The 16,285-nt window shown below is 35.6% G+C and overlaps 1 protein-coding gene across 3 annotated transcripts in view; it reads right to left on the reverse strand.

Moving 5' to 3' along the window:
- Window positions 1-16,285, reverse strand: part of SLIT2 (slit guidance ligand 2) — a 386,465-nt gene that overhangs the window by 264,047 nt on the left and 106,133 nt on the right. The gene's annotated exons all lie outside the window — the stretch shown is intronic.

The raw sequence follows: 16,285 nt of genomic DNA on the forward strand, positions 1-16,285 counted from the left end.
ACTTGTATAATCCAGTTCCTTCCTCAGGTTTGGGAAGTTCTCAGCTGTTATTTCTTTAAACAAACTCTCTGCTTCCTTCTCCCTCTCTTCTCCTGCTGGGATACCCGTTATCCTTATGTTGCCTTTCCTAAGGGAGTCACATAGTTCTCATAAAATTTTTTCATTTAAAAAAAAACTCAGTTCTCTCTCCTCTTCTACCTGAATCATTTCCATATTTCTATCTTCGAGCTCATTAATTCTCTCTTCCATATGATCTGCTCTATTTACAATGCTTTCTAATGCATTCTTCATCTCATCTATTGAACTCTTCAGCTCCAAACTTCTGTTTCGTTCTTTTTTAGAGTTCCAATCTTTTTGGTAGAATATTACTTCTGTTCATCAATTTTATTCCTGCACTCATTGAACTTCCTTTTTGTTTTCTTGTAGCTTGTTGAGTTTCTTCATGACAGCTAGTTTGAATTCTCTATCAGTTAGACTGCAATATTCCATGACTTTAAATGAGTTTAGTTCCTGAAGAATTGTCATTATTACTTTGTGATACCATGCTATTGTGGTTTTTCATGAAGCTTGATGAGTTGGTCCTCTGCCGGCATATTCCAAGTAGCAAACAATTTTCTTATTTAGGTAAAGCTTCTTTTACTTTGATTCTAACTATTCAATAGGTTGTTAATTTGAGGCCCTTCTTTTGTTTTTCAGTAGGTGGCACTATAGCACAAGTTTCTGAGCAGCCTCTGGTATATTTGAGAATCAGCATTTTGCACCCTCTACTACCTCTTACAGACATGTTGCCAGTGCCTGCCTTGTCACTGCTCATGCCTTTAGGGTCACGAGTGCCTTGCTGTTGCCTATTGCCAATGTCACCACCGTCACTGGCATTGATGCTGGGCCCATTGGGTGCCTCCACCACAACAGTGGGTGGGGTAGGATGGGGGGGGCATCAGGATTGCAGGTGCTTCGGGGTTGCTGGGTTTGTGGGTGCTGTTGCCCCAGGCAGGGGGACCAGTGTTATGGATGTTGCTGCAGCTGGAGGAACTGGGGTCACAGGCCCCGCCATCACTGATGCCTAGTTCCTTTACGCCATTGATGCTGCTGAGGCTGGGAAGCCAGAATCGTGTGCACTGGCTCCCCTGCTACTATTGGATTCTCTGGGGTTGCAGGTCAACCAGGGCTGGAGGGTCAGACTCACAGGCACCATCTCAGCTGTTCCCTCAGTTCTGCCTCCTCTCTGTGTTCCAGTCTACCCACCTTCAGATGTACAGATGCGAGGATCTCTCCAGCATCCTGGTGTATTGAGCAGAGGAGGCTTGGTTGAGATACGGATGTTTTACTAGTTGTAGACTGAGAGGGAGAGACAAAGAGAGCATCTCCTACTGGCATGATGCTGACCTTTCTCTAGGCAAACTTTTTCTGAAAAGGGCCGGTTAGTAAATGTTTTAGGCTTTGTGGGCCATGTAGTCTTTGTAGAAACTACTAACCTACGTTGTTGTAGAACTAAAACAGACATAGACAATGCATAAACGGATCGGCATGGCTGGATTTGGCCCTCAGGCAGCTGGATTTTGTCTGTCTGCCATAGTTTGCCAACCCTTGCTATAAACTACGGGGCTCTCAAAACCCAGTAGCAACAGAACCTCCTTTCACAGCCTGTATAAATAAGTATTAACAGCCCCAAATGGCTGGCCCTTGGTGGACAAGAACACAAGATATTTGGGGACAATACAAGGCATTGTATCTAGACAATACCAGACAATACCTCTGACCCCAGAGGAAATCAATGACGACAAAGACAGCACACAGATCAGAAGCATCTTGCTCTCTTACTATGGGACATGGGGATTTAGACTTTCTTTCAGCGCCATTTTGGGAAGAATAGAGGAGTGTGGACTCATTGAGAGAAGACACCTTCCTGACATGGAATAGGAACTTCAAATTGACTGAGGATTTAGTCAATTGCAATTGAATTCATCTGAAAGAGACCAATATAAACCAAAGATGGCTAAAATAACTTTGTTTAGCAAAGTTACTTTCTCTCTGCATCATTGTGGGCAGGATGTATTTATTGACAAATAAAATAGAACACTGTTTTTGTATATCTGAGTGTGATGTGTAAATATCCACTCCATTAAAGGAGGAAAAAAGTCATTTCTGCCATCCTATAGGTTCACAGGGGACCTCCTAAAATTGGAGTCAGGATATAAAATACTTCCTTTGAGCATATGATGTCAAAAGTAAAGGTTCCCTTAATTCCTCATATTTACTGCTCTCAAAGCCCCTGTCAAATTTTATCATGAGCATTTTTCACTTTTTTATATTCCTATCACTAGATCAAATGCATCAATTATAAGAATTACTTAAAAGGAGTTTTCCAGATCCCAAAAAAGACTCTGGGTACAGAGTAGGTGTTTAAATTTTATGTTGAATTTATTTGAATTGATTTTTACTTGACTAGAATTAAAGGTATTGCTGTGAAACATCCTCATTAACTTGTTCTAGTGGCATATTTTGAGCACGATACTACAGAGAGATTGTTGTGGTTTACCACAAACACATATAATTATTTTCAATTAACTTTAAAAAAGCCAAAAATTGTGTTTAGAAATTTCTCTTTCCAGCAGGCTATTGAGAACTTTAATCTTAGTCTGTTAAAAGACTAGTTTTAGAAATTCTCTTGCATCTCTCCCTCCACCCCCCCCCTTGCCCCCTCTATCTTTTTCTATCTCATCATGCCATTTCAAAAAATCAGAAAAACTACCCTACAGAGCTGGATTATATAAGTGATTTCAGCTTAGCTAAAGAGTTCCATTAAAAGTTCCTCAGCTCCAAGAATCAGGTTTAGAGAACTACATAAAGCATGGACACAAAATCTATCAAGTAAGGCTTCTTATTGCATACAACTATCAAGCTTTCAAGAATGGAAAAAAAGAGAAAAAGTGAGAAAAAGAGTAGCGCGATCAGTCTTCCTTTGTAAACCAATCAATCTTCAAAAGAAAACCAAGAGGAATGCTGTTCCAGGGCAGGCCCACTGAAATAATTTCCAAGCCTTATTACCCCTGTAAGAATGGGCTGAAAGGATCCAGCTTTAGGAAGCTTTGCCTGACAGATTCAGCCTGCTTTCTGGAGAAATAATGACTAGGTGCAGCGATGACAAAGAAGCGACCATGCTTCAAGTTCATCCTTTCCTCATCCCAAACACTGACGGCAAAAGATAGGGGGCAATGGCAATGAACTTCTCAGAAGTCTTTAATGAACTGAGTTATTCGAGGCAAAAAAATAGAAAAAAATCAGGAGAAATAAATGCTACAATCTTTCACCCCAGAACAACTCTGAATCAGTCAACCGGGTAACAGAGAAATAAAATGTGTAAATATAAACTTATTTTATTTGGAGTTATATGCTTATGTTTAGGATGTCTTTTGGGAGACCTAAAAATGTATCAAATGCCTCTTTGTTTGGTTTAAAATAAATAGGGCTAAATATCTGAATTCATTTCCTTAAGTTTCTTATTTCCATAAACTAGAGTTGAATACACCACTATACCATTTTATAAGAAGCTTTAAGGAAGTAAATGGTTCCCTGAATATATTTTACTTGCTACCTATGTCATCACCTGTTATTTTCTCTATCAGATTAACATTTTCATTAAGTATAGAGGAAAAACATCTCAATTACCTTCACCAAAAGAATAAAACACTTTCCACTTTGTGCCTTAGCATAGAGTAGGCACTCAATAAATATTTGCTGAAAGAACAATTGGTAAGATAACATATTTTAGGATGTGATTTTGGGTTAAAATTTCTTGTTTTTAAAAAAATTTGAATGACTTATCTACTAGGAATTCATATGAATTCAAAATGTAAAATGGCATTGCATGATCTAAATACAGCTTGTGAAACACTGAAACGCTACCTGGTTTCCTCCTCTTGCGTACAGGTCAGCTCAGTTCTTCTCCTATCCTATTTTTCCATTCTCTTCTTCAAATACATACTGAGCTCCTATTTACTTTGTCAGACGCATATACATGGAGTGGAAAATGATAGGAAAATTAACAGCTATTATTTTGCTTGCACGGCATTTTCCCCCAACTTCACATATGGTTGTGGTAGGACCATTAATTATAGTCCTCTCCACCCCTGGGCCACCAGAATGGTCACATGACCTAGACTTAACTGATCTTAACATTCTATTCTCCTCTGCAGTTATGGGTTAAAAGGTAGAAATGTGGCCAAACAAGGCTAGTCATATTTCTTCCAGAAACATTTGATAAGTGCATTTGGGAGCAGGAGGGGCTCCCTGACTCTGTCATAATGAAAAATCAAGTAAGTTAAGAGCCAGAAATAGCTATCTTTTACACAATGTGTTGAGAACCTATTTCAGAATGGAGCAAAACAGAGGAAAGTACAATAAAGAATGAGAGAAAGAGAGGAGGAGAGGGAAGGAGAGGGGGAGGGAGGGAGGATGGACAAGTCTGCGAGTGAGACTAGATACAGAGGATAACAATATGCACATCATTTCAGCCTTTGTATCCAGACATGCCTGAAGCCAGCAAATCCCTGGACTTCCATGTTAAATGAATCAATGAATTATGGAATAAACTAGTTTAAATAATTTTTTGACACTTAAAACTCAGTGATACAGTCTTCAACCTCAAGATTAAGATACAGCTGCACATAGCTAGTTACAGGTATTTTGCCTTGTATTATGAAGGTTAAAATGTGATATTCCACAGGAAAATATAACCAACAGCTGATAGGCCCTCAGTCTGAAATGGGACAAAAGCTGTGGATGAAAGGCACAGGAGAGATGACAGAAAGAGCATTCCAAGTGGAGGGATAAATGTGAGCAAAAGGCATTGTGGTAGAGTGTTCATTCAATGACCCAATCCTCACTTGCATTTCCTCCTCCTTAGCCATCTTCCAGGTAGAGGCAGCCATGACGCAGTGTTGTCTGATGAAATGTCAGCCAACGACTACTGGGGAGGGTTTCTACATTACTTAAAAAAACAAAACAAAATGAAACAAAACAAAACAAAACACCATGAACTGGCACAGCCCTTTAACTATTGCTCCTTTACACTTAATGATTTTCCTTGCTGGAAAATGGATGAAAAGTTGGAGGTACAGCAGCCACATTATGCATATGAGGTGATAATCATGAGAACAAAAGCCAACATACTAAAGATGGTGCAGCAGAGAGGCAGAAAGAGCCTGGGTTCCTTAGTCACTGCTGAGAATTTACACTAGCCCTGAACTGCCTACCTCTAGACTTTCCTTATATAAATACCAACAGTTGAAGACTCAGCAGTTGTATGCTGTGTTACATGAATCATTCTTAACTGAAATAGGGATGTCAGAAATTACAGAACATATATGAGAAAAAATTAGAGCTGATATCCAGCAGTTAAACACTTATAGGATGTACAAATGTATGTTCTGAATAGTTGGTAACTATGCTGAACCTGTTTGTTAAATAATTTGAGAATCACCACTCAAAATAACAAAAAGTTTAGTCAACTGAGGGGTATGAAGCAGTGAGAATTCAAGTGGGAAACTTCACTAGGACTAGGACTTCACTTGGAGTAGATTGTGGAGAATGTGAAATATAACGTTAAGGAGGACAATTTTATTTAGTAGAGAACATATAAAATTATATATATATATATATGTAAATGAAACATGCTATATTGATGAGTTAAATTAAGTGCAATATTGAGAACAACTCTCAGAAATTCTCTAAAGTTAGCATGTAAACCCGGAGGAACGTCACAATATACTGCAATTAACAGTTTGATTTCATGACCTCGGAGTACCTCAATTCACCGCCTGAAAGTTTATTTTAAAACTTTAGAGTATTTGGATTATAAAATTCATAGTCTGGAATTAATTATTAAATCATTGAAAACACCTGGTTTCTCATAGAAGCTATTTGCTTACACTGGCTAATTTACATATGAGTGAGAGAAAATGAAGTTCTAGCTTTTCTCAAAATAACCTTCAGAATAGGAAAATGCCTTACATGAAACAATTTTAATATAATTACATAAAATGGCAGTTATGATATTAAGCATAAAATTTTTGCAATTAAAGAAAAATGGAAACGAAGTCAAATTTTAATAAGATGGATATTGTCTGAATTTTAGATTTTCTTATTCTTAATTATCTGCTAACATCATAAAGTAGACAGTTAAGCTTTCTTTTCCTCTTTGCAGTGGAAAGCTAGTGGGTGAGTAGTCCAGCTATCCTGAAATGCAGCCCCTTTATGTTCCAATTATTTGAATCATTATTGAAAATGAACACTTAAGCTTGCGTAAGTGCAGGCAGGCAGGATACATGAAGCTGGCTTCCCTGATGCATTACCGCATTTGCAAACACTCCATGGGGCACTAATACTCCATTCTGGAATTTCTCTAAGTGTAAAGTCCGCTTTTCAGAATAAATCATTTGCGTACAAACTGACCGGCATAACACCCTGATGGAGGAGAGCAAAGACCAACTTTCCCTTCCTTGTCCCTTTCAAGTTGAAAAATCGATGGAAGATGGCCTTTCTGGTCTGATTTTTTTTGACACATATACAAATTTGATCTGATTTTTTTCCCTATTGCTAACTTAAAATATAAATGGGGAAATACAAACTCAAAATACTTTTGCAAATTTTCAAGCAAAAACAGTTTTTCCTCTGCCTTCTCCAATTCACAGCAATCTTTTCAAAGACAGAAATATTTCCAACTTATTAAAAACATTACTCTATAATTATCTGTTCTCTTATAATTTGTTGTAGGAAAATACATGCTACCTAGATTCTATCTATCAGGATTTACGTTTAAATATTCCCTTCCTGGATCCTTATGGAAGTGAGCTGATTTCCTTATTCATAAAGCTTTTAAGTCGGCACAGGAAGTTTGTGTGTCTGTTCATAGATTTCTTTTTTTTTTTCTTTTGAGGGGTGCAGTCTTTCTGGAAGACCTTTCATTTTATTGACTTCAGCTTTATATTATTATTATTGTTCTCATTAACTTACCTCAGATTTCCAGAAGAACTCTGATTAGGAATATACTTCTGTGCAGTAAGTATATACCCAAACTGAAAGCCCAGTGGAAAACAGGTGGTCCTACTTTTACATATTACCATGGGACAGAAGTGAAACCCAAGGACAGAAACAAAATTAAGCAAAAGTAAATGCAAATTCTCTCCAAGTTATTCCTCTTGTCTGCAGAAATAATTATAGTAAGGAAGACAAAGTACTATCATTTAAATTATTACTACAGATTAATGGAATATATCTTTGTTTTCTTTTGTTTTCAAAATGGCATTCAAAATGGCTTAATCGTATTTTTATTTTTTGCTGTATATGTTAAAGATCATACACATGTTTCAAATTAAGAAAATGACATAAATCCCAAATATTTCTATTCTCTTGTTTTAATGTCATGATTATTCACTCTCTTTTTCCTTGCGACTCACTGTAATTTACTCACTTAACATATTTTTAATTAGACATCTGAAGCAGAATCTAGTTCTAGTATTTATTTTTATTTTATTGATTTTATTATCAGGGTTTAATCAACCATAAGTACTGTTATTTTTTCAGTATTTGAAGGTGTACTTAACCTACAGACCAAGTCCGAAAGCAATCTGTAAATATTAAAACCTCTCTTTTGAATATTTTCATTCCTCTTGGACAATGAATTTTTAAAGGAAACATTTTAATATTTAAGTTCTATAACAGAAGTGTGTGGTTAAAATAAATTAATTTATAAAAATTAAGCAGAAAAGCCAAACCTTCAGGATTTTCAGGAAAAATATATGTTTGTGCATATGTATTCGAGAGATAGTTTTAGATATAAAAGTATCTATTTTTAAGAGAATGTATGCATTGCCGGGGACTTAAAAAATATACAAAAGTTTACAAAACAAAATACAAAGATTTAAAACACAGCATTCTCAGAATATAAAAATTAATTTAACCGAAATGTATATGAGCCACATCAAAATTAGGACAATCTGTAAATCTGCTGAGAAAATTAAACCATGAAAAACAAGCTGTTCCTCTTTTTTACCCCCAAATCCTCAGAATCCAGTAAAAGTATCCAATCACACAGCTCGCCATTTCTCAAGCACTCAATACCCTTATTTCATCCCCTTGAGATTTTTTAAGTGTCCTTGTTACTCTCCCCTCTGCCTTCACCCACCCGCCAATCCTGAACTCCAGGCCCCAACACAAGTTTTAAGTCAGGTGAATAGAACCAACTTTAGTAAGATGGTTTAAATCTTCAATAGAAATGAAGATTCGATTTCTGGCTTTATAATCTCTCCAAGTGTAGCTCCAGGCTCTCTCACCTACCTCAGGGAAGCTGTCCTCTAGTATGGGAGAGGAGACAGGGAGAGACAGAGGGGGAAGCATATTTTAATTAGGCTGCCCCTGGGAAAGCATTTTTAATCAGGAGAAACCAGCCTTTTAGTCAATATTTCTTTCTTAATGTAGTATGGCAAAACTGGAAAGGAAAAGAGACCAAAAAGAAAACAAAAAAAAATCACGATGGTGTATTTTGAGTCAAGATTGAAAATCACTTTAAGGTTTCTGAATACACTTATTAAGAAAAAAGATTTAGAGATAATCTAACATTTCGTACTCAAAAATGTTTTTCTGCTGTCGAATCTTTAAAGGTACATATGATCTACTTTAAAATTAAGTATTGCATTTTAATGTGCTATACATTCAATCAGGAAAGACCAAAGTTTTTAATGCACTGATACTTAGTAGCTAACATACTTGCTTATAAATTTGGATTTAATAATATTGCTGACATTAATGAAGTGATTTGCACAAGCTCTAGAAAGATCCTGAAATCTAAAATTTTAAATGCCCTGTTCTCCAATTGGAGTTTTATTGTTTTTAATAATACGTATTTCAATATTTAAGGGGAAAAATATAGTTAATTGATTTTATTTTCCTTTCCAGAAACAATCTGTTTTTCCATTCTGAACAATGGCCTACTACCACATGTCAATTCAGATAGATTAGTGTGAGCTCAGATCATGTCAATCAAACCATCAAGGCCGGATGTTTGTAAAAACTTCACCCTTCTTGGCTTGAAGTTCATAAAAAATTAAAAAGGGAAATAATCATTTCCTATACAGGAAACTGCATCTGCATTCCCATAGCCAACAAGGTCTATGTAACTCCTCAAAGCTGGACACAACTTCCATCTCTCTCTCTTAAGAGAGAACATCTTTGATTCTAATAAAGAGGACAACATATAATATATAAATAATATTTTTCCAAAATATTTCATATGTGAAATTAAACAAAATTGTGTTTTAAATTCACTCTCTGTGGTTTTTTGAAAATTAGAAAAAAATCTTTTAGATCCTTATTTTGTAAGAATGCAACTGCTAGTAACACAGTGCTTTATATACATTGGGAGTCCAAAATATATTGATTGGTTGGTTGGTTGGCTGGTTGACTGGTTGGTTGATTGGATGTTTGTATAGATAGATAAATGGAGGGAGGGAGGGAGGGATGAATGGATGGATGGATGGATGGATGGATGGACAAATGGATGGATAAAAAGAAGGAGGGTGGGAGGAAAAAATGGAGAGAGAAAGGAAGGAAGGAAAGACGAAAGGAAGGAAGGAAAGAAGGAAGGGGAGGGCTCTAATATTGAAATCTAATATATAAAACAGATATACCTGGAGTGAATATGAATGAAAAGGATGTGATGTTCTTCATGAAATTCCTGGGGATCCTTGGGGCACAGTTTGAAAGCTACTCACCTAAGAAGGCTTTATATTAATGATTCTATCATAGGTTAAAATAAATAATAATCTATAAAAATTAAGAACAGCCTCCTAAAGTAAATAAAATGTCAAATATTGAACATGTTGATCATCATTTGTTAATCAGCTCTGGTTAGCAAGTATTGAGATCTTTGGTTGATACAAAATGAGAATATAGATTCATTTTTACATAATAAGTAACAGCTGTTTAATGTTGGGCAAGTTTCTTAAACTCTCTATCCCTCAATTTCTTTGTTTATAAAGTGGGGATAATAGCTCACAGGGTGACTGTAGAAATTAGAGTTCATACATGTAGTCTGTTTACAACAGTGACTAAGACCTAGTAAGCACTCAATAAATGGTACCTATTAAAAAAAAAAAAAAAAAAAAAAGACATCATCCCTTACAACTATGATTGCTTCTAAGGGCATAGTATGTACCAGGCACAGTTCTTAGTAAACTGTATGAAAAAAATCTAACTTATCTATTCTACAAATCCTGACTTTAACTTATCACATATACTTTTATCTAATTTACACAATTTTTACCACTTTGTTGACTTCTTCTACCACTTTGAGACACTATGTTTCTTATAAAGTAGATGACAAAGAAGTGTAAGTTATTGCCCTTAAGGATTCACTGTATAAAGAAAACCCATTTGCTAAGAACATTAAAATTTACAAAGTATTTTCACACTGAGAACTTCACACTGAGTAGAAAAAGCCTATTTCACAACATAGGAATAAAATCATTACCCCTATGTTATAAAAAAGAGGGCCCTGAGGTGCTGAGAGTTTAAACAAGCTACCAAAGGTCACAGAACATTCAAAATTCTGGGATTTACTTTCATTGAGGGTACATTAACTAAAAAAAGAAATGTTATGCCATTCAATTATTCCTTTTTTGTTTCCTTCATTCTTTCTTTCTTTCTCTTCTTTCCTCTCTCCTTCCTTTTTCAAAAAATAACTTGCCAAAAGGAAGGCTTATATCCATAATTTGGAGTCCTGAGGCTCTCCTCATATTAAAGCCCTCTTGCGTTTGTCTGGGATGAAATGAGGTGATGAAACCATTTAGAAGTTCCAAGGGGAGCCCAAATGTGAAATGCCTTCTCTCCCACTTCCAGACACATCTAATACTCTCACTAATGTATGATGGGTCCTCTATTCAGCTCAATGGAGGAGGACTACAATAACAGCTATTTAATTAATAACTGTTGTTTTTCTTTTTAGTAGAAGACCTTAATGCAGAGAGAAAGCGAAGAGTTAATACAATTTTCCTTTCAATGGAGCTTCACTTAAGTGAAGATAGGGAATGAGCAGAGTACTGTCTGAGGACCAGAGCCAGAGGAGAAAATGAAGAATCTTTCATTCCTTTTCATGCCTAAGTATCACACCTTTCCTCCACTATGCCGCTCACTGAATACTCTCTTCTCTCACAGATTACCTCATCTTCACATCCTCTCTAAAGCGCAGTCCCACTCTTGGGAAGAGCCCTCCCATTTCACTTACTCATTCTATCAAGCCATCTCCATCCTACCATGTTAAATCTACTTCCTGCTTGAAGTCTTTGTAGGTCTGTTACACATGAAGATAGCTAACTGCCAGGCATGTCACAGTTGACTTTTCCTTACTGCCTCCACCAATGCATTCATTCATTAAAAAACAAAATAAAATAAAATGAAAGCTGAATGCCTTGTGTAGTAAATACAGGGTTCCCAAGATTTTTTTTTTTTTGAGAGAAACATGTGTGTATTTTATTAGTGCCAGAAAGTCCTCTCTCATTTCCTCATTATAAAAGCCAATGAGTTTGGACTTTTGTCAAAGTGTTAAACACAGAGTTACCATATGATCCAGCAATTCCATTCCTAGGTACATATCCAAAAGAATTAAATGCAAGACATGGAGATGATTTTTAAATACATAAATGACATTGATTCAAGGTTTCTGCGTCTCTCTTCTTTGGTCTTATTCATACTCTTGGTTCAAGCCCTGAGCATTGGTTGCCTAGAGCCTAAGATCTTTAGACTGAAGGTAATATCCTTACTGATGTTACTCTAATCCCTTTTCCTTTACCATATCCCCTTGAGTACCACAAATGCAATCTTTCCAACGTATGAGTCTGCACATTTTTGCCTATAATTAATAAATGATGTATAGATCTCCTCTTTATCCAATAAGGTGGCATGTAAATTCCTTAGCATGTCATTTAAGGGACTTTGTGATACTGGTTCCATGGACTTAACCAGAAGCTTCTCCTAACTCAACAAAACACATTCTTTGTGGGTCACATGGAGCTGCTCACCAACCCATCTTCACCTCTGCACCAGCATGAAATCCCCCTCCCTTCCTCCCTCCTCCATGAACACATCCTTCCAGACCCTACATGTCACTCCTCAGTGACACCTTCCATTTGCCCATAGCACATTATACTATGCCTTCACAATCACCACAGCTGATTATAATGACTTTATATAGTTGTGATTTTCATGGGTAGGAGTTTCATGGGGGCAGAGACCATTTCTTAACTTATTTTTACATCTCTTACTGTGGGCTTGGCACATAATGGTCCTCAAAGGTCCAGAGTATTTTTCCTGGTTTCTATGGAAATATCAGAATACCTATTAATCCTTATCTATTTCTGTTAAGAGCTCAAAATGCATGGCCCAATTTTACAGAAACTTTAATGGTGCTCTAGCTGTGGTGATGGTTGTTTTTCACATACTGAACACATTATTCTTTAGTACACTATTGATGTGAACAATCCAAATCCCTGGCAGTTATGCTTCTCTATCCTTAAGGTGATTACTTTTTATGCCACCAGAGATATCATCTGTTTCCGTATCAGTGAGGAAGTTAGAGGTGTAGTAGGAAAGTATATCTGCTGGAATTAAAAACGACTGGGAGAAATCAGATTTTAATTAACCTCAAAAAGCTTGAGTTTCTCAATTTGTAAAATGGGAACAAAACTATGCAAGTCATAGGGCCTTTCCCAGGATGGAGAGAGGTAAAATATGTAAAGCACCTTGGAGATAGACTGTCTCACACAGAGTAAATACTTGAACGCTTTCGCTCATCTCTTCCTTGATAATTATTTCAGAATCACCATAATAAGCTTGTTTTGATATTCTACCTGCCTTAACAATTTAAATTCACATGAAAATCAGACTCCCACCCTGATGGCAATGAGAACACCAGATTTCTAAGTCACTGCAGCAAACTGCGGCCCACAACTAATTGTTCTGCATTAATGATAGAGTGGATACATGCTTAAACAGGTAGCAATATGCCTCTGCTTTATTCTTCTGCCTTGCTCCCAGTACTCCATGTAAATCAAACCAATCTCATCACTTTGTGATATCTGAGATACAACATATCATAACTAAACTATTTCGTTAGCAATTGACAAGCAGATCCAACGCTTTATCCTAAGAGACACTTTGGCTTATGAGACATAGAAGTAAAGAGGATGGGAAGGAATGTATTTGATTTTCTTGACCAATGATTTAAATTCTTAACTTCGTAACTTTTTAACAACATAATGAGTGAATCCAAATCAGTAAAACAACCATGGGTCATATAGGCATTTAAAACTAATTAACATTATGAGTAACCTTAAAGTGAATTTCTGCAGCATCTACAGTTCAGGCATCAGTAGAAACAATTATTTAAATTAAAAAGTTAGAGAAAAGTATTCAAAAAAATTTGAATACATGATATGATAGAGAAGTTTCAATATTTAGTAACCAATTTAACCTATGTAATCTACCAATAGGGAGTTGTCAAAGAGTGTGTTGTTGGCAATATTTATATCATACAATTAGAATTAGTGACAATCTGAGTTTGAAACTAAACTGGGAAAAAAGAAAACAGTTAGGAGAGTAAAGTCTAACAAACTTTAAATGTAGGTGAGACACATCTGATGACTGTATGCCTTTCAAACACCACAGAGCACATATTCACTTTCTTGTCCTATATCACAAACTAATAATTCTTCCTACTTAAAACAAACGGACCAAAACCCACCTGGTGCTACTTTTAAAAAGAATCTTAAATCGTAATGGTATATGGATATTATGGAGTGCCGTATATTTAACTCATGCATGATGATATAATACTCCCCCTTTACACTTCAAAATTAGGAATTTGGGCTAATGGTGGAAAAATTATATCAAAGATATTTTCAATTCTTAATTTGCAGCTAAAGTGACTGAGTTATACTTTAAAGAGAAAATGACTTAATAGCAAAGTCAAGTAAGACCAGTTGAATCAGTATTATTGAACATCACACCAATTTTATATTCCAAAAAAACCTCTCAAGGTTAACTCAAACTAAGGAAAAAAGCAAATAATGATCACAACCTGCTACCTAATAATGTTACTTATTTTAAAATGTAATAAAAGCATAAAAATTCCAAATCAAGGTATCTGACTTTCAAACTTTTCCAATTTAAAGGGGTCATGGGAATACGATGCAACCTTCAAGGGAAAAGAACCAAATTTGTAGACTGAGAAACTGTGGTAGATGTTAATTTTAAATATTTCCAAATAATATTACATATTACAAAATACTGGTTTAACAAAACTTTATATCAAGTTCACTTGGAAGAAAATTTTCAATTTGTTTTGACTTGTAACAATTTTACAATTTTTTGAAAGATTTTTGTTTTGTTTTAAACATGCATGCCCCATAGGCTGTGAAGCTGTTTTCCTATTTTCTACATTTACAAGATGATTATTTTACTAAGGAGATTTTGAAAAGAAACACCAGTGGCTGGATTTCCTGAATCCTTAAGCCCTGGACTCGGAGGTATGGAAAGTGGCTGGAGAGCTTTGCACTGAAGAAGGAGCGTTTCCAGGCAACCTTGCACAATCGAGCAGCCACAAGCAACTGAAACAATGGCTAACACGGGCAGAGATCCATTAAAGGGGAGTCTACAGAAATACACTGAGCGTGCGTGTGTGTTTACCCTTTCTTTAAAAAAAAAAATCACACAGCTTAAATATGAGCTAGAGTAAATAATAAAGAGAGAAATAGTGGAGAAACCAATCTAGAGAAAACCAGTATATTCTCCACGTTCTTGTAACAGTTTTCAATGGACACTACTTCGGGAATGTTAACCTATTTGTGTGAATAAAGGATTCACCTTTTTCTTAGCTTCAGTTCATATTATGAATACGGCCTGTTAGGCTATATTTTACGATGCACCAATACATAAGTAGGAGATCTGATCTTATACCACTGGTAACCTCAACTTTAGTTTGAAATGAAAACACACAAATTAAAATTGATGATGCTTAAATGATATGTATTGTGGGATATTTGGCTGGGGATGGAGAGGGAGAAATAGAGCAGACATATATAGCCTTTCTCTAATCTTTTGGAGAATCATCTGTCTGGGAAATCCAAGTGTCCAGAAGTTTTAAATATATCTTCTCATGCTAGCTTTTGTTCTAACACAGATTAACTCATGTTTGTTTCATTTAATGATCTCAAGTTACCGAATGTCATTCCAGAATAAAATGTACATTAAAACAAAGAATGAATATTGAAAAGATCCATGTAACTTTGTAATCATTTAGCTGGATTCCCATTTAACAATATTATTTACGGCACAACCTAATCTGTGTATTTTAAACATAAATAGGTTTCTTATAACGCTAGTTCCTAAAAAGCCTCACTTCCATCAGTCAAATATGTATATTGGGTTTATAAATTAAATGATAATGGATGATCAAAAAATAATAATAGTAATAATAATAAAAATAAATTGTTATCTCTTTCATGAGATATTTAAGGAAGATTTCGGGTTTTATAACAATCAGAGATATACAAAAGATAATATTTGATAGATAATTATTCACTCTCTTGCCTATTTACAGGTGGGAGTCAGTCTGAAAGGATCGCCTAGAATATTAGAAGCAATGTAAAGTTGAGACTTCACTAAATATCATGGATTATACTGTCTTCTTAGAGTTGATTTGTATTAGAAGATGATATTTACGTTTTAATTCAAAGGTTTCATTTCATATGTGCTTCATACAAAGACCTCCTGAATTTGTTAGGAACAGCAGCACTTAAAACACAAGGTGTCTTAAGAAAATGAATTTTTTTAAAAAAATGTCATCTGTCATGAACACGCACCTTGCAACCAAAAACTATAGCAGTATATTCTTTTTGGAGAGAATTCTATGAAAGGAAATGTGAGTAGTAATTAAACACATCACTTTTTTTTCGTTAAATGAAATGAAACTAGCTTTCTGTCAAGCTCTAACAAATTCAGAAAACCCTGAAAGGCACAAATTACCCCATTCAATGGCTTTGTAGTAAAAGAAATCTATAGAAGCAGGATCGATTTACAGGCCATAGCCACAGCTTTATCTGTCTACTAGCAGAGAAGGTGTTAGGCAGTATGATTTAATATTCATTTAGCCAGAAAAAATGCGTTACACATTGAAGCTATGTGCAATGCTGATAATTACACACCTGTTGCCATGGTAATTTTGGAAGCTGCC

This window comes from Balaenoptera acutorostrata, chromosome 5, assembly GCF_949987535.1.
Source record: "Balaenoptera acutorostrata chromosome 5, mBalAcu1.1, whole genome shotgun sequence".
Taxonomy (NCBI): domain Eukaryota; kingdom Metazoa; phylum Chordata; class Mammalia; order Artiodactyla; family Balaenopteridae; genus Balaenoptera; species Balaenoptera acutorostrata.